This window comes from Bufo gargarizans, chromosome 8, assembly GCF_014858855.1.
Source record: "Bufo gargarizans isolate SCDJY-AF-19 chromosome 8, ASM1485885v1, whole genome shotgun sequence".
In the NCBI taxonomy this organism is placed as follows: domain Eukaryota; kingdom Metazoa; phylum Chordata; class Amphibia; order Anura; family Bufonidae; genus Bufo; species Bufo gargarizans.
In genome coordinates, this window is record NC_058087.1 from 16,662,575 (window position 1) to 16,686,979 (window position 24,405).

Below are 24,405 nucleotides of genomic sequence, written 5' to 3' on the forward strand. Positions count from 1 at the left end.
TTCATTCTCCCCGATAACTCATTAGATTTCTGAGGTGTTATACGACCTCTTTCATGGTCACAAGACCACACTCCCCCCACATGTATGTAGCATATGCAATTATGCTTAGTTCTTTTTTGTCTATTTTATTGTGTTCTGTTCTATTTTTTTTACCCTGTTCTTTCCCCAAGGTATGAGACACTTCTATTCGCAACATGCGATCATTGCTGCATCATGAACCTGTTTACACATCTAGAGATGAGAACGCACGATACCCTTCTACTCTCTTGGAGGAGACATCATCGGCTTAGAGGTAACTCCACTTACACTACACCATATGGCTGACCTACACATTGCTTCTTACAATGTCAAGGGCTTCCACTCTCCTTCCAAAAGGAGTCAGGTCTTTTCCATTCTAAGGAAAGCCAAGGCCGAAGTGGTGTTCCTCCAAGAGACGCACTATCGTTTTAATCGCTACCCCAACATGTAGTACTCTTATTATTCTGATTGGTACCACTGTGGGGGCAACTCCTCTGCATCAAGTGGGGTTAGCATAGGTTTTCACAAAAAGATCCCATTTAAGCTTACCGACCAAGTACTTGACCCAGAGGGAAGGTATATGCTGATTAAGGGTTCCATTGGCCAACAAGTTTACACCTTCATTAACATTTACGGTCCTAACTCCAATCAGTCCCAATGGATAGCCAATTTAGTCCCAATTATCAACCCTTTTAAAGAAGGGATTGTGATAATGGGAGGAGACCTGAACATTGCCCTATTCCCACAACTCGACATATCTTCACACAGGTCATCCCACTCTGGCAAATCCCTCAAATTTGTCAGGAAAACCCTCTGGGATCTCCATTTGGTTGACTCCTGGCGCTCCCTTCACCCCAATTCCCTTGACTACACCTTCTACTCTCCAGTCCACGTCACATATCACCGGCTGGACTACCTTTTTATCTCTAAGGAACACCTCCATCTATGTAGCACAGCATCGATAGGCTCCATTCACTTGTCTGACCACTCCCCTATATTTATTAAGGTACTAGCCCCCGCTAAAAATCCTACATGTTTTAATTGGCGATAAAATGAGACCCTATTAGGTTCCCAAGATTTAGTAGACCAAGTCTCCAAACATCTAGCGGACTATTTCTCTTTGAATGAAGGCACAGACATCTCTTTTAACACCCTCTGGGACGCCCATAAACCGGTTATTAGGGGTCACTTTATTAATATTGGGTCCTATAGAAAAAAATTACAAGAGAAAGTCATAGAAGAAGTCCTTAAAAAAATACAGAGTCTTGAGTCTTGCCATAAATCTTCCCCCACTGATTCCCAGTTAAGAGAACTTTCTGAATACAGAGCGAAACTCAAATCTCTTCTATCATCCAAAGCAGCTAAATACTTCATGAGCATGCAACATAAGTTCTTTGCCCACGGAGATAAGGCCACTAAATTTCTGATGACTAGAGTCAGGGGTAGGAGGTCCTCTAACTATGTCCATCAGCTATCCTCTCCTGGTGGTAAACAGATCTTTTCTATTACTCAGATCGCTGCTCAATTCCGGGAATACTATAATAATCTATATAACCTTTCCCCCCTGATTCTACTGACAAGAGAACGTCTGCTATAGGAAGTTTCTTAGATTCATCCAAAGTGCCTCATCTCTCCCTGGATCAGAAATTAAAACTAGAAGCCCCTTTCACCATTTTGGAGATCAAAAACGCTATGTTACAAATGCCTGTAGGAAAGAGTCCAGGTCCGGACGGGCTTCCACTCTCATATTATAAAACCTTTCAGAACTTCCTCCACCCCCATCTCTTGAAGGTCTGTAACCAGTCTCTGCTAGGCTGCCCACTCTCCAGAGACATGACGGTGGCACATATCTCCCTTATACCAAAAGAAGGGAAAGACCCCAAACAATGTTCCAACTACAGGCCCATATCCCTCCTAAACATAGACCTCAAGCTCCTAGCCAAGATGTTAGCCAACAGGCTAGCCGTCCTTCTCCCCCTCCTCATACATGGAGATCAGGTTGGCTTCATCCGGGCCAGAGAAGGCAAAGATAACACTTCCAGAGTGATCAATGTCCTCTGCCATGCCAAAAGACTCTCTTCCCCCCTGCTTCTCCTTAGTACTGACGCGGAGAAAGCATTTGATAGGGTAAATTGGCAATACCTAAAACGCACTCTGCTAGGGTTTGGCCTTCCTGATCCCTTTGTACGGGCAACTTTTGCCATGTATGAGCAAGCGTCAGCTAGGGTACAAGTTAACGGATGCTTATCTGCCCCATTCTTGATAAGCAATGGGACAAGACAGGGCTGCCCCCTCTCACCTCTCCTATTTATCTTGGCATTAGAGCCGCTCCTTGCTAACATTAGGCGAGATGAGGAGATTTCAGGTCTATGTTTGGGAGGCAGGGAGCAGAAAGTTGCAGCATTTGCGGACGATGTTCTTATGATGATGACTAATCCCTAAAACTTCCCTACCACAAATTCAAACCCACTTGAATAGTTTCAGCTTAGCCTCAGACTTCAAAATTAATGCAGGCAAATCCCTGGTCCTATGCATGGGAAATTCCCAATCCACAAAGAACCAGTTGATGATAGACTCACCCTTTAACTGGTCTTCACCTACTATTACATATTTAGGGGTCAAACTCAGTCCCAATATACGCGACCTTTTTTCTCATAACTATATCCCCCTTAGAAAATCCATATTTGAGGCCATTGACAAACTAGCACAATCCAATCCAACTCTCTCTTGGTTCGGCCGCAAGAATCTCCTTGCATCACTAATCCTCCCTCGACTAACCTACTTACAACAGGTATTACCTATCCCAGTTCCCAAACAATATTACGAGCAAATTATCAAAAAGTTTAGAACTTTTATTTGGAACAGCAAAAAAGCGAGACTGTCGTATTCCTTACTCACTAGGCCTAGACATGCAGGAGGGATCGGAATGCCAAACCCCGAAATTTATGGTAGGGCTATCCTCCTAACCCGAGTGGTGGCCTGGTTGCGGTCCTCCCCGCACTCTCTCACAGTGGAAACTGATATGGATATCTTAAAGAAATCCCCCAGGGCCCTGCTCCTTGGTTCTCAAATGGTTTTTCCAGGACAATATTCCCACTACCCATTAATAAAAGCCACATTAGAGGCCTGGAAATGGTTCTCGTCCTCGCACTGCTCTGTTCCATTTCCCTCTCCCCTCCTGACAGTAAAGGATATTGTTGATACAGCCCCTTCCCCCATAAGATCTGCGACCTCCCAAGGGCTTAAGTCTTCCTCACTGCATTTTAACACTCTAGCACTCCCCTCGGGAGAGTGGATGGACCATCAAACAACGAACGCTCTTTTAAACCCCCATCCTTGTGATATCTTCACTATCGTATACCTTAGAGCTTATTTGAAACAACATATAAATATAGGGGATTTGTCTCGCCCCACAGTGTGGTTCGAGTCGATTATCTCTCACCACTCCACCCCTAGGAAACTCATATCGTTGATTTATAGCAAACTTCGCTCGCCTCCTATGCTTGCTAAACCATCATTTGTTAGTAGTTGGGAAAGAGATCTCAATATTGTGGTCCCATTTAATAATCTACCTAGTCTCCTGAGTTCTCCCCATGGTGCCTCCCGCTGCGTACGAATTCAGGAGAATAGCTACAAGATCCTCACTAGATGGTATAACACCCCTGATAAGACATCATTGTACTCTGAATCAGCTTCAGGCGTCTGCTGGAGGTGCCACGGGGAGAAAGGAACTTTTTTCCATATATGGTGGACCTGTCCTCCCATTCATAAATGGTGGACAGAGATTTTTGCTCACTCAAACAAGATCTGTGGGACCTCTATTCCAACCTCTCCGCAGCTTGCTCTCCTATCCATCCCTCTAACTGAACATGCGGCAAAACCACCATACGTATTTGCTCAAATGCTAACGGCTGCGCGCCTTTTGCTCCCCAAGCATTGGCTACAACCCCATGTCCCAACCATAGACGACTGGATCCAAAAAATGGACCAAATTCATAGGTTCGAAGAGCTTTCTTCATGGGAAATGCGGTCCCATGAAATCTTTCTCAAGAAGTGGCTCCTTTGGTCGGTTTTCAGAAACCCACATAAGTAAATTGGACTCCTATCCAACGACACCTGGTCATTGACCCAGGAGTTCAACCTCTGCCTTAGCAGTTCACCCCCTAGACAGCCTCCTACCTCGGCGGCCATTGGGGCTGGATACATACCCTGTGGGTCTGACGAACATGCACAAAGAATAGACCTTCTCACTTCTTGTAGACAGTGTCCTGATTAGGGATATGCATCTTCTTATGCCTGTATGATTGCCTTATCTCGCTCTAAGATGTTTTGAGCTAGCCTAATAACATGCTCCTTTCTCCTCCACTTTTCCACTTTATCTGACTAAGTAATGCTCATGGTGTATAGAATGTGTAATTTGATCCTATGCAGCATCTCTTGCTAAAAATGTAATGTACTTATTTTAGTATCTAGACAGGCCTGCGTGCCTCTACCCTGGTACCTTGTTACCCCTTGTTTATTGTTGGAAAAACCAATAAAAAATATAAATTAAAAAAATATATAAATTTAGAGATTAGCCAACATGTCCTACTATAGAAGTTATGTCTGAGGCCGAGCACCGTGCCAAGGTTTCTCAAGTAGCTCGGGTCCTAACATTCATCAACCTGTGTCGTATGGTCAATACCAGGGGCCAGTGGGCGAATTACAGGAGCGTGAGGTCCGACTCACAGACAATTTACCAGTTACCTCCAGCATGAAGCCATACTAGCAATGGGATGAGGGAGGAGTTTGCGAGTCCCACTCAAAACTGGCTGATATGGCCCAGGCCTCGCAGGTGCACCTAAATGTAGCCTGTGGATGGAAAACAGGCACATTTAAATTGGAGTTTATACACCGCCAGGCATCTCTATATACAAACAAACTACTTGAGCTACTTGAGAAACCTTGGCGCGGTGTTTGGGCTCAGACATGTCCTCCACAGTACGACATGTTGGCTAATCTCTCAATTTTAACATCAGTTTGAGAGTTTAGTAAGACCGCAGAGTGCACCTGTCTTTGCTATTATTACATATAAAAAATTAACTGCGAGGGCCTGCAGCTGAGATGACCCTGTAAAACATTATATGCGAAGGGCATATAGGCGAGGGCATTATATGCAACTAATAAGCATGTTGATATGATGGAAGAGGAGGAGGAGGATGAGAAAAGGAAGATTAAACCATATACCCTTGGGTGCATGGGAATACAGTGTATTCAGTACATTATAAACAACACATTTAAAGTGCCTTTATGTTCAGCCGCTTTCCTCTGGTGGAGTCGAGAAGTCATGGTCAATCCAGGCCTTGTTCATTTTTATAACATAGCGCAACAATGATTTTGCTACTGAGAGAAAAATATGTGATTTATACTAAAATGAGCGCGCTGATTCCAAATATGAACTTGAAATTTGCCTGACACGTCTAGCTTTTAAGTTATACAAAGCCTATTCAGTTATAATATAAATGCATTATATTGGAGATATTCCAATGGACATGTCCAGACCTGTTCAGACGCACTCAGGCTGATGTCAGCAGTAAGTACATAGGGCAAGCTGGACAGATTTTGATACAGTGATCTGTTATAGTGCTATCAGTATTGAAACTTAAGATGGATAAACACAAATGTGTTAACGATCCAGACAATTTCTGCTACATATGTAGCAAACACACTACTTATGATCAGCGCAAGAATCTGACAAAGCGAGTGCGTCTTGCAGCTTGGGATGCATTTGTGCTAGTAGTGCAGAACTTCCTTGGGAACAGACAAGCTGCAAACTATGCTGAAATAGTAGACAACATGCTTACAGCATATGAACAACGTGGGTGCCGAATGTCATTGAAAGTGCATTTCTTACATTCCCATCTTGACTTTTTCCCACCCAATTTGGGACATGTAAGTGACAAACATGGAGAGCGGTTCCATAAAGATATTTCTACAATGGAGAACAGGTATCAAGGCCGCTGGAATCCCAACATGATGGGGGACTACTGCTGGTTTTTGCAACGGGAAAATATGACCGGTCACAAATGCAAAAGCAGATGCCTGAATCACTTTTAACAGTACTGGGCCTTGCTCAAGTATGACTTTAAGGCTAAATTCACACGTCAGTATTTTTCTATATCCCGAATTGCGGTCCGTTTTTTGCGGATCCGTTGTTCCTGAAAATGTCATCCGTATGTCATCCGTTTTTTGCGGATCCATTGACTTTGTATTGTACCAGGATCCGATTTTGCGCATAATAATAGGACAAGTTTTATATTTTTTCGGACATGCAGAACAGAACATTGGAAACGGACAGCACACATTGTGCTGTCCGATTTTTTTCAGGACCCATTGAAAGTTAATGGGTACAGAACTGGTCCAGATCTGTTCCGCAAAAAACGGAACAGATCAGGAAAGAAACAACGGACGTGTGAATGGACCCTTAAACTGAAAAACGAAATTTTTTGAAATGTTGTTATTCCATTACATTTTCATACACTGTTTACTACGCAAACTTTGATGTAGATCAGGTAATTGTTGGCGTAAAACTCGTTCTGTTAAAAATTATTCAATGCTTTCTAAGTGCTTAATTAATTTAGGCATACTTATGCATAGCAAAATTTGGGTCGTGTTACAACAATTTTGCCTTCGGATCGCGAATTTTTAATATTGCCCCTGCCGCTCATCGCTAGTCTTCACCTACAATCTTTTACAGAGTCAGCTCACCTGCAGGCCATCGCATATAATTTTTTAGAGGGTCAGCTCACCAGCAGGCCATCAATCAAAATTTTTCAAGGGTGTATGATGCCCTCCTTTATGTGTAATAAAGGGTGTATTGGAGTGCCGATTCCTTGTAATTTTTGGCAGCCCTTTCACTTAGTGCATAGGCTTTATGAGTGCAGGAGTCCCACTACCTGAACAATTGTACCACAATGCGAATGAGGCCCTCCTTTATGTAATATACAGGTTGTATCGGAGTGCCTCTTCCTTGTAATTTTTAGCAGCACTTGCACTTTATATACAAGTAAACATACAGGAAAGAATGTTTCCTAAAATCTTCGGTTTGGTGCGTATTATTGTCAGCCTGTAAAAGTGGCGTACTACTCGGACAACATCATTCCAAGCAGCGACCTGGGAGTCCAAGATGCATCCAGACATCAACCTCATGCTGTTACCAAACCATTTCAGTGGTGTTTCCATCAATTTAGGAACTTTTCATATGAACCAGACACCCTCCCCTCTTCAGAGCAGGGGGTGCCTGGTTTAATGTTCGGGTTCTCCCATTGACTTCCGTTGTGCCCGAGGTGTTCGGCCCGAGCAACCGAGCACTATGGTGCTTGATCAACACTATCCAATAACACTAAAATGCGACTTTTATAAATTGAAATGTGCCATTGCCGCCACCCCTGCCCAGATTATACTTGCAACTTTTGAAACATATTTGAGACTTTTGAAACATATTCGCGACATTTCCTGTGGAAAATTGCGACTTTTGTCTCAGACTCCGGACATTTTTGTTATTTTGTTTTAGTTGAATGACAATTTACTGACAGCCGTTTAGCTCATTTATACAATCCTGTTTGAATACTTACCTATCACTTGTTCCCACGACAAGTTGGTTTTTCTTTTCATAAATGTGGCTTTTTGACAAAAAGTCTGATCTTTATGCCATAACTGTGACTTTTTGCACAAAACACCACCACATAACCTGTCTTATTTGTCCGCAACAATTTGAGCCATTCCTGCTAAATGAGGTGTAATATGCTTTAATTAGATAGCCCTGTCCACTTTGACATTTATAACTCATTTCTGGCGTGATGCATTCTTTATTTTGGAAATTCTGGACAAAACAGTTGATATATTTGGCGCAAATTAAAATGACATTCTTTTCGGTGCATTTTACGCCAGAATTCTGGTGCAGCATGCTTAGTAAATGTCCCCCAATATCTCAACACTATAGCAAAGCTCTAAAGAAACTGCCATTTGCAACACAACCACTGGGTGGCCGCACATACAAACTTATAGGACAGACATCTTGTGACACAATAAAATATCATTCATTTTTTTTCTTTTTGGGTTTTTAAAGGTTGCCACCTAGGAGTCACAAATCTTGGGATATATTGTGCCAATATAAAATGGAAGAAACTATATATCTGTATGTCAAATGCTGTAATCTGCTGCATAGACTATTCAACAAGGTGAATACAAATAACTCCAAATGTACCATTGTGATCATAGTAAAATGGTTAAAGTAAGCTATGACCTTTGTGACTTTTGCTAGTATTAGTTGTTGCATTAAGTGTTAAACTTGCTCTTTATTTCTTTATCTGACCATCCTGTAACAAGGCTATGGCTGACCCAGAACCAGCAGACTAGACAACGCAAATAACAATAATCTCAGTGCTTATGGTGCTCTGTTTCACCGACTGAGACGGCTCAGATTTCTTCCCCCTTTTCTTAGTTTGCAAAGTTTACGAAAAGTTGAAAAAATGTTGTGACTTCAATGTGTAGAAAAAAAAAATCCTAGATACTTATGTAGCCCTTATTCATAGGGCGCAGAAGTGAGAAATTCTGCTTAATATCACATTCCCGGGAAAGAAATCCTGTAAGAACCGTGACTGTTATGGGTTTTAATTGTCCCAATAAACAAGCTTTTAAAACAGTGCTAAAATGTTTTATAATAACAAGCTTTGGTCTTTATCCCTACAACTGTAGAAATAATTAGAAGTAAGTGCCGTTGTGTACAATGCCTTCTGGACTAGGCTGAAGGTGAAGGAGAGAGTATCATGATACCCTTGTCAGCTGCAAGGGTAATTACTGCTGGCTGAAATTACTCAACATTTGTTTATAAGCTCCCTAGAGCATGCTCCAAATAGATTGTCTGTTATAGTCCAATCATATTAAAACCCGGCTCCTTGCAAGCAGCTACCTCCTGTTTTCTGTAAGCTAGGATGGGAAATCCTGCTGCTCACTTGCCGAACACTGCGCGATGCAGATTTATGCGTAACGTGATTGATTTTATGAGCCGCTGTAAAACAGATAGCATGCTTATTGTATTTTAGGTTTACTTACTATGTAATTGCTAAGGCGGATTCAAACTGTGAATATAAAATGCAGCTGTAAAAGAGTCGAATACCAGAAATGGAAATTTGCGCTCCCCCAAGAATTGTGATTGGTTCCCAATTAAAAGGGGGGGGGGGGGTAAATTTGCACATCAGCATGGGTGTAGCTGCCACCATGTAGTTGCTATGGGGTCCAGCACCTTAACTCAGAAATTAGCGCAGTAAGGTTGGGTTCACACTAGCGTTAGGGATTCCGTTATGGCTTTCCATTATAACATGGTTATAATGGAAAATAACTGAATCCATAAGACGGAAGGACCAAATCAATTGGAGAGAGGTCCCATAGCAGAGAATCTGGCTTCACGTCACCCACCACTGTAAGAGTCCATTTTCATAAATTTAGGCCCAGCACCCAGGCAGAGGAGAGAGGTCCCGTAACAGAGAATCTGGCTTCATGTCAGCAGAGAATTAGTCTGCATGTCATAGCAGAGAATGAGGCTTCACGTCAGCCACCACTGCAACAGTCCATTGGCATATATTTAGGCCCAGCACCCAGGCAGAGGAGGGAGGTCCCGTAACAGAGAATCTGTCTTCATGTCAGCAGAGAATCAGTCTGCATGTCATAGCAGAGAATGAGGCTTCACGTCAGCCACCACTGCAACAGTCCATTGGCATATATTTAGGCCCAGCACCCAGGCAGAGGAGGGAGGTCCCGTAACAGAGAATCTGTCTTCATGTCAGCAGAGAATCAGTCTGCATGTCATAGCAGAGAATCAGGCTTCACGTCAGCCACCACTGCAACAGTCCATTGGCATATATTTAGGCCCAGCACACACACAGGCAGAGGAGGGAGGTCCCGTAACAGAGAATCTGGCTTCATGTCAGCAGAGAATCAGTCTGCATGTCATAGCAGAGAATGAGGCTTCACGTCAGCCACCACTGCAACAGTCCATTGGCATATATTTAGGCCCAGCACACACACAGGCAGAGGAGGGAGGTCCCGTAACAGAGAATCTGGCTTCATGTCAGCAGAGAATCAGTCTGCATGTCATAGCAGAGAATCAGGCTTCACGTCAGCCACCACTGCAACAGTCCATTGGCATATTTAGGCCCAGCACACACACAGGCAGAGGAGAGAGGTCCCGTAACAGAGAATCTGTCTTCATGTCAGCAGAGAATTAGTCTGCATGTCATAGCAGAGAATGAGGCTTCACGTCAGCCACCACTGCAACAGTCCATTGGCATATATTTAGGCCCAGCACACACACAGGCAGAGGAGAGAGGTCCCGTAACAGAGAATCTGGCTTCATGTCAGCAGAGAATCAGTCTGCATGTCATAGCAGAGAATGAGGCTTCACGTCAGCCACCACTGCAACAGTCCATTGGCATATATTTAGGACCAGCACACACCCAGGCAGAGGAGGGAGGTCCCGTAACAGAGAATCTGTCTTCATGTCAGCAGAGAATCAGTCTGCATGTCATAGCAGAGAATCAGGCTTCACATCAGCCACCACTGCAACAGTCCATTGGCATATATTTAGGCCCAGCACACACACAGGCAGAGGAGGGAGGTCCCGTAACAGAGAATCTGGCTTCATGTCAGCAGAGAATCAGTCTGCATGTCATAGCAGAGAATGAGGCTTCACGTCAGCCACCACTGCAACAGTCCATTGGCATATATTTAGGCCCAGCACACACACAGGCAGAGGAGGGAGGTCCCGTAACAGAGAATCTGGCTTCATGTCAGCAGAGAATCAGTCTGCATGTCATAGCAGAGAATCAGGCTTCACGTCAGCCACCACTGCAACAGTCCATTGGCATATATTTAGGCCCAGCACACACACAGGCAGAGGAGAGAGGTCCCGTAACAGAGAATCTGTCTTCATGTCAGCAGAGAATCAGTCTGCATGTCATAGCAGAGAATGAGGCTTCACGTCAGCCACCACTGCAACAGTCCATTGGCATATATTTAGGCCCAGCACACACCCAGGCAGAGGAGGGAGGTCCCGTAACAGAGAATCTGTCTTCATGTCAGCAGAGAATCAGTCTGCATGTCATAGCAGAGAATCAGGCTTCACGTCAGCCACCACTGCAACAGTCCATTGGCATATATTTAGGCCCAGCACACACACAGGCAGAGGAGGGAGGTCCCGTAACAGAGAATCTGGCTTCATGTCAGCAGAGAATCAGTCTGCATGTCATAGCAGAGAATGAGGCTTCACGTCAGCCACCACTGCAACAGTCCATTGGCATATATTTAGGCCCAGCACACACACAGGCAGAGGAGAGAGGTCCCGTAACAGAGAATCTGTCTTCATGTCAGCAGAGAATTAGTCTGCATGTCATAGCAGAGAATGAGGCTTCACGTCAGCCACCACTGCAACAGTCCATTGGCATATATTTAGGCCCAGCACCCAGGCAGAGGAGGGAGGTCCCGTAACAGAGAATCTGTCTTCATGTCAGCAGAGAATCAGTCTGCATGTCATAGCAGAGAATCAGGCTTCACGTCAGCCACCACTGCAACAGTCCATTGGCATATATTTAGGCCCAGCACACACACAGGCAGAGGAGGGAGGTCCCGTAACAGAGAATCTGGCTTCATGTCAGCAGAGAATCAGTCTGCATGTCATAGCAGAGAATGAGGCTTCACGTCAGCCACCACTGCAACAGTCCATTGGCATATATTTAGGGCCAGCACACACACAGGCAGAGGAGGGAGGTCCCGTAACAGAGAATCTGGCTTCATGTCAGCAGAGAATCAGTCTGCATGTCATAGCAGAGAATGAGGCTTCACGTCAGCCACCACTGCAACAGTCCATTGGCATATTTAGGCCCAGCACACACACAGGCAGAGGAGAGAGGTCCCGTAACAGAGAATCTGTCTTCATGTCAGCAGAGAATTAGTCTGCATGTCATAGCAGAGAATGAGGCTTCACGTCAGCCACCACTGCAACAGTCCATTGGCATATATTTAGGCCCAGCACACACACAGGCAGAGGAGAGAGGTCCCGTAACAGAGAATCTGGCTTCATGTCAGCAGAGAATCAGTCTGCATGTCATAGCAGAGAATGAGGCTTCACGTCAGCCACCACTGCAACAGTCCATTGGCATATATTTAGGCCCAGCACACACCCAGGCAGAGGAGGGAGGTCCCGTAACAGAGAATCTGTCTTCATGTCAGCAGAGAATCAGTCTGCATGTCATAGCAGAGAATGAGGCTTCACGTCAGCCACCACTGCAACAGTCCATTGGCATATATTTAGGCCCAGCACACACCCAGGCAGAGGAGGGAGGTCCCGTAACAGAGAATCTGTCTTCATGTCAGCAGAGAATCAGTCTGCATGTCATAGCAGAGAATCAGGCTTCACGTCAGTCCACCACTGCAACAGTCCATTGGCATATATTTAGGCCCAGCACACACACAGGCAGAGGAGGGAGGTCCCGTAACAGAGAATCTGGCTTCATGTCAGCAGAGAATCAGTCTGCATGTCATAGCAGAGAATGAGGCTTCACGTCAGCCACCACTGCAACAGTCCATTGGCATATATTTAGGCCCAGCACACACACAGGCAGAGGAGAGAGGTCCCGTAACAGAGAATCTGTCTTCATGTCAGCAGAGAATTAGTCTGCATGTCATAGCAGAGAATGAGGCTTCACGTCAGCCACCACTGCAACAGTCCATTGGCATATATTTAGGCCCAGCACCCAGGCAGAGGAGGGAGGTCCCGTAACAGAGAATCTGTCTTCATGTCAGCAGAGAATCAGTCTGCATGTCATAGCAGAGAATCAGGCTTCACGTCAGCCACCACTGCAACAGTCCATTGGCATATATTTAGGCCCAGCACACACACAGGCAGAGGAGGGAGGTCCCGTAACAGAGAATCTAGCTTCATGTCAGCAGAGAATCAGTCTGCATGTCATAGCAGAGAATGAGGCTTCACGTCAGCCACCACTGCAACAGTCCATTGGCATATATTTAGGCCCAGCACACACACAGGCAGAGGAGAGAGGTCCCGTAACAGAGAATCTGGCTTCATGTCAGCAGAGAATTAGTCTGCATGTCATAGCAGAGAATGAGGCTTCACGTCAGCCACCACTGCAACAGTCCATTGGCATATATTTAGGCCCAGCACACACACAGGCAGAGGAGAGAGGTCCCGTAACAGAGAATCTGGCTTCATGTCAGCAGAGAATCAGTCTGCATGTCATAGCAGAGAATCAGGCTTCACGTCAGCCACCACTGCAACAGTCCATTGGCATATATTTAGGCCCAGCACACACCCAGGCAGAGGAGGGAGGTCCCGTAACAGAGAATCTGTCTTCATGTCAGCAGAGAATCAGTCTGCATGTCATAGCAGAGAATCAGGCTTCACATCAGCCACCACTGCAACAGTCCATTGGCATATATTTAGGCCCAGCACACACACAGGCAGAGGAGGGAGGTCCCGTAACAGAGAATCTGGCTTCATGTCAGCAGAGAATCAGTCTGCATGTCATAGCAGAGAATGAGGCTTCACGTCAGCCACCACTGCAACAGTCCATTGGCATATATTTAGGCCCAGCACACACACAGGCAGAGGAGGGAGGTCCCGTAACAGAGAATCTGGCTTCATGTCAGCAGAGAATCAGTCTGCATGTCATAGCAGAGAATCAGGCTTCACGTCAGCCACCACTGCAACAGTCCATTGGCAAATATTTAGGCCCAGCACACACACAGGCAGAGGAGAGAGGTCCCGTAACAGAGAATCTGTCTTCATGTCAGCAGAGAATCAGTCTGCATGTCATAGCAGAGAATGAGGCTTCACGTCAGCCACCACTGCAACAGTCCATTGGCATATATTTAGGCCCAGCACACACCCAGGCAGAGGAGGGAGGTCCCGTAACAGAGAATCTGTCTTCATGTCAGCAGAGAATCAGTCTGCATGTCATAGCAGAGAATCAGGCTTCACGTCAGCCACCACTGCAACAGTCCATTGGCATATATTTAGGCCCAGCACACACACAGGCAGAGGAGGGAGGTCCCGTAACAGAGAATCTGGCTTCATGTCAGCAGAGAATCAGTCTGCATGTCATAGCAGAGAATGAGGCTTCACGTCAGCCACCACTGCAACAGTCCATTGGCATATATTTAGGCCCAGCACACACACAGGCAGAGGAGGGAGGTCCCGTAACAGAGAATCTGGCTTCATGTCAGCAGAGAATCAGTCTGCATGTCATAGCAGAGAATGAGGCTTCACGTCAGCCACCACTGCAACAGTCCATTGGCATATATTTAGGCCCAGCACACACACAGGCAGAGGAGGGAGGTCCCGTAACAGAGAATCTGGCTTCATGTCAGCAGAGAATCAGTCTGCATGTCATAGCAGAGAATCAGGCTTCACGTCAGCCACCACTGCAACAGTCCATTGGCATATATTTAGGCCCAGCACACACACAGTCAGAGGAGAGAGGTCCCGTAACAGAGAATCTGTCTTCATGTCAGCAGAGAATTAGTCTGCATGTTATAGCAGAGAATGAGGCTTCACGTCAGCCACCACTGCAACAGTCCATTGGCATATATTTAGGCCCAGCACACACACAGGCAGAGGAGAGAGGTCCCGTAACAGACAATCTGGCTTCATGTCAGCAGAGAATCAGTCTGCATATCATAGCAGAGAATCAGGCTTCACGTCACCCAACATTGGAACAGTCCATTGGCATATATTTAGGCCCAGCACACACACAGGCAGAGGAGAGAGGTCCCGTAACAGAGAATCTGGCTTCATGTCAGCAGAGAATCAGTCTGCATGTCATAGCAGAGAATGAGGCTTCACGTCAGCCACCACTGCAACAGTCCATTGGCATATATTTAGGCCCAGCACACACACAGGCAGAGGAGAGAGGTCCCGTTACAGAGAATCTGGCTTCATGTCAGCAGAGAATCAGTCTGCATGTCATAGCAGAGAATGAGGCTTCACGTCAGCCACCACTGCAACAGTCCATTGGCATATATTTAGGCCCAGCACACACACAGGCAGAGGAGAGAGGTCCCGTAACAGACAATCTGGCTTCATGTCAGCAGAGAATCAGTCTGCATGTCATAGCAGAGAATGAGGCTTCACGTCAGCCACCACTGCAACAGTCCATTTGCATATATTTAGGCCCAGCACCCAGGCAGAGGAGGGAGGTCCCGTAACAGAGAATCTGTCTTCATGTCAGCAGAGAATTAGTCTGCATGTCATAGCAGAGAATGAGGCTTCACGTCAGCCACCACTGCAACAGTCCATTAGCATATATTTAGGCCCAGCACACAGGCAGAGGAGAGAGGTCCCGTAACAGACAATCTGGCTTCATGTCAGCAGAGAATCATTCTGCATGTCATAGCAGAGAATCAGGCTTCACGTCACCCAACATTGGAACAGTCCATTGGCATATATTTAGGCCCCGGCACCCAGACACAGGAGAGGTTCATTCAACTTTGGGTAGCCTCGCAATATAATGGTAAAATGAAAATAAAAATAGGATTGAATGAGGAAGTGCCCTGGAGTCCAATAATATATGGTTAAGGGGAGGTAGTTAATGTCTAATCTGGACAAGGGACGGACAGATCCTGTGGGATCCATGCCTGGTTCATTTTTATGAACGTCAGCTTGTCCACATTGGCTGTAGACAGGCGGCTGCGTTTGTCTGTAATGACGCCCCCTGCCGTGCTGAATACACGTTCAGACAAAACGCTGGCCGCCGGGCAGGCCAGCACCTCCAAGGCATAAAAGGCTAGCTCTGGCCACGTGGACAATTTATAGACCCAGAAGTTGAATGGGGCCGAACCATCAGTCAGTACGTGGAGGGGTGTGCACACGTACTGTTCCACCATGTTAGTGAAATGTTGCCTCCTGCTAACACGTTGCGTATCAGGTGGTGGTGCAGTTAGCTGTGGCGTGTTGACAAAAGTTTTCCACATCTCTGCCATGCTAACCCTGCCCTCAAAGGAGCTGGCATTGACACAGCTGCCTTGGCGACCTCTTGCTCCTCCTCTGCCTTGGCCTTGGGCTTCCACTTGTTCCCCTGTGACATTTGGGAATGCTCTCAGTAGCGCGTCTACCAACGTGCGCTTGTACTCGCGCATCTTCCTATCACGCTCCAGTGCAGGAAGTAAGGTGGGCACATTGTCTTTGTAGTGTGGATCCAGCAGGGTGGCAACCCAGTAGTCCGCACAGGTTAAAATGTGGGCAACTCTGCTGTCGTTGCGCAGGCACTGCAGCATGTAGTCGCTCATGTGTGCCAGGCTGCCCAGGGGTAAGGACAAGCTGTCCTCTGTGGGAGGCGTATCGTCATCGTCCTGCCTTTCCCCCCAGCCACGCACCAGTGATGGACCCGAGCTGCGTTGGGTGCCACCCCGCTGTGACCATGCTTCATCCTCATCCTCCTCCACCTCCTCCTCATCCTCGTCCTCCTCGTCCTCCAGTAGTGGGCCCTGGCTGGCCACATTTGTACCTGGCCTCTGCTGTTGCCAAAAACCTCCCTCTGAGTCACTTCGAAGAGACTGGCCTGAAAGTGCTAAAAATGACCCCTCTTCCTCCTCCTCCTCCTCCTCCTCCTCCTGGGCCACCTCCTCTGGCATCATCGCCCTAAGTGTTTTCTCAAGGAGACATAGAAGTGGTATTGTAACGCTGATAACGGCGTCATCGCCACTGGCCATGTTGGTGGAGTACTCGAAACAGCGCAACAGGGCACACAGGTCTCGCATGGAGGCCCAGTCATTGGTGGTGAAGTGGTGCTGTTCTGTAGTGCGACTGACCCGTGCGTGCTGCAGCTGAAACTCCACTATGGCCTGCTGCTGCTCGCACAGTCTGTCCAGCATGTGCAAGGTGGAGTTCCACCTGGTGGGCACGTCGCATATGAGGCGGTGAGCGGGAAGGCCGAAGTTACGCTGTAGCGCAGACAGGCGAGCAGCAGCAGGATGTGAACGCCGGAAGCGCGAACAGACGGCCCGCACTTTATGCAGCAGCTCTGACATGTCGGGGTAGTTGTGAATGAACTTCTGCACCACCAAATTCAGCACATGCGCCAAGCAAGGGATGTGCGTCAAATTGGCTAGTCCCAGAGCTGCAACGAGATTTCGCCCATTATCGCACACCACCAGGCCGGGCTTGAGGCTCACCGGCAGCAACCACTCGTCGGTCTGTTGTTCTATACCCCGCCACAACTCCTGTGCGGTGTGGGGCCTGTCCCCCAAACATATGAGTTTCAGAATGGCCTGCTGACGTTTACCCCGGGCTGTGCTGAAGTTGGTGGTGAAGGTGTGTGGCTGACTGGATGAGCAGGTGGAAGAAGAGGAGGAGGAAGCCGAGAAGGAGGAGGTGGCAACAGGAGGCAAAGAATGTTGCCCTGCGATCCTTGGCGGCGGAAGGACGTGCTCCAAACAGCTCTCCGCCTGGGGCCCAGCTGCCACTACATTTACCCAGTGTGCAGTTAGGGAGATATAGCGTCCCTGGCCGTGCTTACTGGTCCACGTATCTGTGGTTAGGTGGACCTTGCCACAGATGGCGTTGCGCAGTGCACACTTGATTTTATCGGATACTTGGTTGTGCAGGGAAGGCACGGCTCTCTTGGAGAAGTAGTGCCGGCTGGGAACAACATACTGTGGGACAGCAAGCGACATGAGCTGTTTGAAGCTGTCTGTGTCCACCAGCCTAAATGACAGCATTTCATAGGCCAGTAGTTTAGAAATGCTGGCATTCAGGGCCAGGGATCGAGGGTGGCTAGGTGGGAATTTACGCTTTCTCTCAAATGTTTGTGAGATGGAGAGCTGAACGCTGCCGTGTGACATGGTTGAGACGCTTGGTGACGGAGGTGGTGGTGGTGGTGTTGGTGGTACATCCCCTGTTTGCTGGGCGGCAGGTGCCAACGTTCCTCCAGAGGCGGAGGAAGAGGCCGAGGCAGCAGCAGCAGAAGAGGCCGAGGCGGCAGCAGCAGAAGAGGTAGCAGGGGGAGCCTGAGTGACTTCCTTGGTTTTAAGGTGTTTACTCCACTGCAGTTCATGCTTTGCATGCAGGTGCCTGGTCATGCAGGTTGTGCTCAGGTTCAGAACGTTAATGCCTCGCTTAAGGCTCTGATGGCACAGCGTGCAAACCACTCGGGTCTTGTCGTCAGCACATTGTTTGAAGAAGTGCCATGCCAGGGAACTCCTTGAAGCTGCCTTTGGGGTGCTCGTTCCCAGATGGCGGCGGGCAGTAGCAGGCGGAGTCTCTTGGCGGCGGGTGTTCTGCTTTTGCCCACTGCTCCCTCTTTTGCTACGCTGTTGGCTCGGTCTCACCACTGCCTCTTCCTCCGAACTGTGAAAGTCAGTGGCACGACCTTCATTCCATGTGGGGTCTAGGACCTCATCATCCCCTGCATCGTCTTCCACCCAGTCTTGATCCCTGACCTCCTGTTCAGTCTGCACACTGCAGAAAGACGCAGCAGTTGGCACCTGTGTTTCGTCATCATCAGAGACATGCTGAGGTGGTATTCCCATGTCCTCATCATCAGGAAACATAAGTGGTTGTGCGTCAGTGCATTCTATATCTTTCACCGCTGGGGAAGGGCTAGGTGGATGCCCTTGGGAAACCCTGCCAGCGGAGTCTTCAAACAGCATAAGAGACTGCTGCATAACTTGAGGCTGAGACAGTTTCCCTGGTATGCATGGGGGTGATGTGACAGACTGATGGGGTTGGTTTTCAGGCGCCATCTGTGCGCTTTCTGCAGAAGACTGGGTGGGAGATAATGTGAACGTGCTGGATCCACTGTCGGCCACCCAATTGACTAATGCCTGTACCTGCTCAGGCCTTACCATCCTTAGAACGGCATTGGGCCCCACCATATATCGCTGTAAATTCTGGCGGCTACTGGGACCTGAGGTAGTTGGTACACTAGGACGTGTGGATGTGGCAGAACGGCCACGTCCTCTCCCAGCACCAGAGGGTCCACTAACACCACCACGACCATGTCCACGTCCGCGTCCCTTACTAGATGTTTTTCTCATTGTTATGGTTCACCACAACAACAAAAATATTATTTGGCCCAATGTATTGTATTCAAATTCAGCGGGATATAAATTTGAGGCCTAGTATTTAGGCGCTGGGTGACCGGTATGGATTTACTAACAGAATTAGACTTGGAAATGCACAGTAGCGTGTGTGTGAAGTTATTCTGAATGACCCAATGTGCACCTTGAATATTATATACCCTTTTAGGGATAGATTTCAAATAGCTCTGATATAGCAGAAACCACTAAATTATGAAATTGTTAAATTGGGAATTGTATTTCAACCCAGAACAAAAAATGTGCTTTGACGGACACTAAATAACTTTCCCAGCCACAACAGGACAGCGGTAACGAGAGATTTAGCAGGATATAAATTTGAGGCCTAGTATTTAGGCGCTGGGTGACAGGTATGGGTTTAGTGACAGAATTAGACTTGGAAATACACAGTAGCGGGTGTGTGTGAAGTTATTCTGAATGACCCAATGTGCACCTTGAATATTATATACCCCTTTTAGGGATAGATTTCAAATAGCTCTGATATAGCAGGAACCACTAAATTATGAAATTGCTAAATTGGGAATTGTACTTCAACCCAGAACAAAAAATGTGCTTTGACGGACACTAAATAACTTTCCCAGCCACAACAGGACAGCGGTAACGAGAGATTTAGCGGGATATAAATTTGAGGCCTAGTATTTAGGCGCTGGGTGACCGGTATGGATTTAGTGACAGAATTAGACTGGGATATGGCCAAAAAATAACCACACTATTGCTGGTTAAATGCACTTGGTGACGGGCGCAGCTTGCCCCTGATGTAGTATATGGCCAAAAAATGAACAGACTATTGCTGGTTAAATGCACTTGGTGTCACAGCTTGACGAACCACACTACTGAGGGTTAAATGCACTTGGTGACGGGCGCAGCTTGCCCCTGATGTAGTATATGGCCAAAAAATGAACAGACTATTGCTGGTTAAATGCACTTGGTGACGGGCGCAGCTTGCCCCTGATTTAGTATATGGCCAAAAAATGAACAGACTATTGGTGGTTAAATGCACTTGGTGTGATAGCTTGACCAACCACACTACTGAGGGTTAAATGCACTTGGTGACGGGCGCAGCTTGCCCCTGATGTAGTATATGGCCAAAAAATGAACAGACTATTGCTGGTTAAATGCACTTGGTGTCACAGCTTGACCAACCACACTACTGAGGGTTAAATGCACTTGGTGACGGGCGCAGCTTGCCCCTGATGTAGTATATGGCCAAAAAATAAACAGACTATTGCTGGTTAAATGCACTTGGTGTGACAGCTTCACCCTGATGTAGGCTTTAGCCAAAAAACAACCACACCATTGAGGGTTAAATGCACTTGGTGACAGGCGCAGCTTGCCCCTAATTTAGTATATGGCCAAAAAATGAACAGACTATTGCTGGTTAAATGCACTTGGTGTGACAGCTTCACCCTGATGTAGGCTTTAGCCAAAAAACAACCACACCATTGAGGGTTAAATGCACTTGGTCGCAGCTTGGATGCACTTGGTCGCAGCACCGCACGAGACACAAAATGGCCGCCGATCACCCCAGAAAAAAGTGACTGACAAACGGTCTGGGCAGCCTAAAAACAGTGAGTGAGCATTTGAATTTCAGCAGCTCAATGATGCACAGCTGCAGATCGATCGATTAATCAAGTGAAGTCCTTTGGAGGAGTTAATCTGCCTAATCTCGCCCTACTGTCGCATCCGCAACCTCTCCCTACACTAATCAGAGCAGAGTGACGGGCGGCGCTATGTGACTCCAGCTTAAATAGAGGCTGGGTCACATGGTGCTCTGGCCAATCACAGCCATGCCAATAGTAGGCATGGCTGTGACGGCCTCTTGGGGCAAGTAGTATGACGCTTGTTGATTGGCTGCTTTGCAGCCTTTCAAAAAGCGCCAAGAAAGCGTCACAAAAGCGCCAAGAAAGCGACGAACACCGAACCCGAACCCGGACTTTTACGAAAATGTCCGGGTTCGGGTCCGTGTCACGGACACCCCAAAATTCGGTACGAACCCGAACTATACAGTTCGAGTTCGCTCATCCCTAATTATTACCTGTCCTGCGACATTACTGTGTGCATTATCCTAGTGCTGTAACTTTACTGTGAGCATTATCCCACTATTATCACATCACTGTGTACATTTTTTCTATTCAGGAATCAAAATATTCCTAAATGTTATGTCACCATGTTGTGTAAAGTTTTACTAGCATTTCAGCAGATCAGACACCATGTTCAGGTTTTCTTTAAAATGTACTGGCATTTCATTTTTAAATTTATTTTTTTAGTTGATCCTTTGCAAACTTTACCATGTATGACTGTAGGCATATGTAACATTCTAACATTTCTATTGATTGTCAAATTACTCCACATATTTTTCACATGAATGGGGCGCTGCTGAGAAGGCTTTTAATGAATTGCCCAAATTTTAACCACATGCATATTTGTTTCAGTAAAGAATTGTGGACCGTAACCCTTCAGATACTGTACGTTTTTTCGTTTTTGCATTTTCATTTTTCTTCCCTATCTTCCTTGAGCCATAACTTTTTTTATTTTTCCGGCCATGACGGCTGCTGTACACCATGTTTGCACTTCGCTCCAGTGCCGTACATGTACAGCCCCGGTAGCGACAGGGTTAAACAAATTAAATAAGTGTAGAATTATATATAAGTATTAAAAAAATAATGTATAGAAAGCTAGGAAATCCCTTTAAAGGGATTGTCCATGATTTTACTATTGGTGTCCTATGTTTAGGGTAGGCTATCAACGTCTGATTGGGGGGGTTCGGGCTCTGTCTGGTCAGCTGTTTTGGGGTAGCTCCGATAGTAGAACTACACAGCTCTGTCCATGGTATAGTAGATGGAGCTGGGTATTACAATGCTACTCTCATTCACTTCAATGGACAAACCCTTTAAGTTGGTCTTAACTAACAAATTAGAAACAAAATGAATGTTGGTGTATTATGTTGTGCGCTGTAATTTATTTTACCATTGTTGTTCAATCAGCGGCCTTGTACAAATCATTTAAAAAACAATATATGAAGCTATCGGAGGATTGTAGCCATAGGGTCACCATATTTGAATCTGGGTGAAGCTTATACTTTACCAGATGCGAAGTCTGCAGGTGAATCACTTGGATAAATCACACTCTCAGTGAAGATTTAATAGTGTCATTGTCACTGGAATACCAGTTGTAGATTGCTAAGGAATTGATTTTCTTCTCCTTCACTAAAAATACACTAAAGGCAAAACCGCACACAGTCCTCAAGGTAAAAGTCCCCGAGTGATTTGCAGCCTCCATAGATATAATGTATTTATGTTCCTTGTCAGCCTTTTAATCAAATAACAAAATAAGGACATAGAAGCCGAAACATCATTTTATTTTACAACCTTTAGAATGAACTTCTCTTGATGACCGTTGTTGGTGGGTGTTTTGCCATAAAGGATACAAAACATACAGGCAGACTTATAGAAGCAATACACTAATAAAAAAAAAAAATTTCTAATGCATTATAAATTTTTATTTCACACAGATTTATATATTAAAATATATATTTTATATGTTCAGTTGACAGAAAATTGATACAGTCTATCTTTTCCTTTTGCTGTTATAACTAGTGTTGAGCGAATTTCAGGATAAATTCAATTCACTGTGAAGCCGAATTTCTTCATGCTTCATGGTTAGAGTTGAGCGAACACCTGGATGTTCGGGTTCGAGAAGTTCGGCCGAACATCCCGGAAATGTTCGGGTTCGGGATCCGAACCCGATCCGAACTTCGTCCCGAACCCGAACCCCATTGAAGTCAATGGGGACCCGAACTTTTCGGCACTAAAACGGCTGTAAAACAGCCCAGGAAAGGGCTAGAGGGCTGCAAAAGGCAGCAACATGTAGGTAAATCCCCTGCAAACAAATGTGGATAGGGAAATTAATTAAAATAAAAATTAAATAAATAAAAATTAACCAAAATCAATTGGAGAGAGGTTCCATAGCAGAGAATCTGGCTTCCCGTCACCCACCACTGGAACAGTCCATTCTCAGATATTTAGGCCCCGGCACCCAGGCAGAGGAGAGAGGTCCCGTAACAGACAATCTGGCTTCATGTCAGCAGAGAATCAGTCTTCATGTCATAGCAGAGAATCAGGCTTCACGTCACCCACCACTGTAAGAGTCCATTTTCATAAATTTAGGCCCAGCACCCAGGCAGAGGAGAGAGGTCCCGTAACAGACAATCTGGCTTCATGTCAGCAGAGAATCAGTCTTCATATCATAGCAGAGAATCTGGCTTCCCGTTACCCACCACTGGAACAGTCCATTCTCAGATATTTAGGCCCCGGCACCCAGGCAGAGGAGAGAGGTCCCGTAACAGACAATCTGGCTTCATGTCAGCAGAGAATCAGTCTTCATATCATAGCAGAGAATCAGGCTTCACGTCAGCCACCACTGCAACAGTCCATTGTCATAAATTCAGGCCCAGCACCCAGGCAGAGGAGAGAGGTCCCGTAACAGACAATCTGGCTTCATGTCAGCAGAGAATCAGTCTGCATGTCATAGCAGAGAATGAGGCTTCACGTCACCCACCACTGCAACAGTCCATTTTCATAAATTTAGGCCCAGCACCCAGGCAGAGGAGAGAGGTCCCGTAACAGAGGATCTGGCTTCATGTCACCAGAGAATCAGTCTGCATGTCATAGCAGAGAATCAGGCTTCACGTCACCCACCACTGCAACAGTCCATTTTCATAAATTTAGGCCCAGCACCCAGGCAGAGGAGAGAGGTCCCGTAACAGAGGATCTGGCTTCATGTCACCAGAGAATCAGTCTGCATGTCATAGCAGAGAATCAGGCTTCACGTCAGCCACCACTGCAACAATCCATTGGCATATATTTAGGCCTAGCACACAGGCAGAGGAGAGAGGTCCCGTAACAGACAATCTGGCTTCATGTCAGCAGAGAATCAGTCTTCATATCATAGCAGAGAATCAGGCTTCACGTCAGCCACCAATGCAACAGTCCATTGTCAGATATTTAGGCCCAGCACCCAGGCAGAGGAGAGAGGTCCCGTAACAGAGGATCTGGCTTCATGTCAGCAGAGAATCAGTCTTCATGTCATAGCAGAGAATCAGGCTTCACGTCACCCACCACTGTAAGAGTCCATTTTCATAAATTTAGGCCCAGCACCCAGGCAGAGGAGAGAGGTCCCGTAACAGAGGATCTGGCTTCATGTCAGCAGAGAATCAGTCTTCATGTCATAGCAGACAATCAG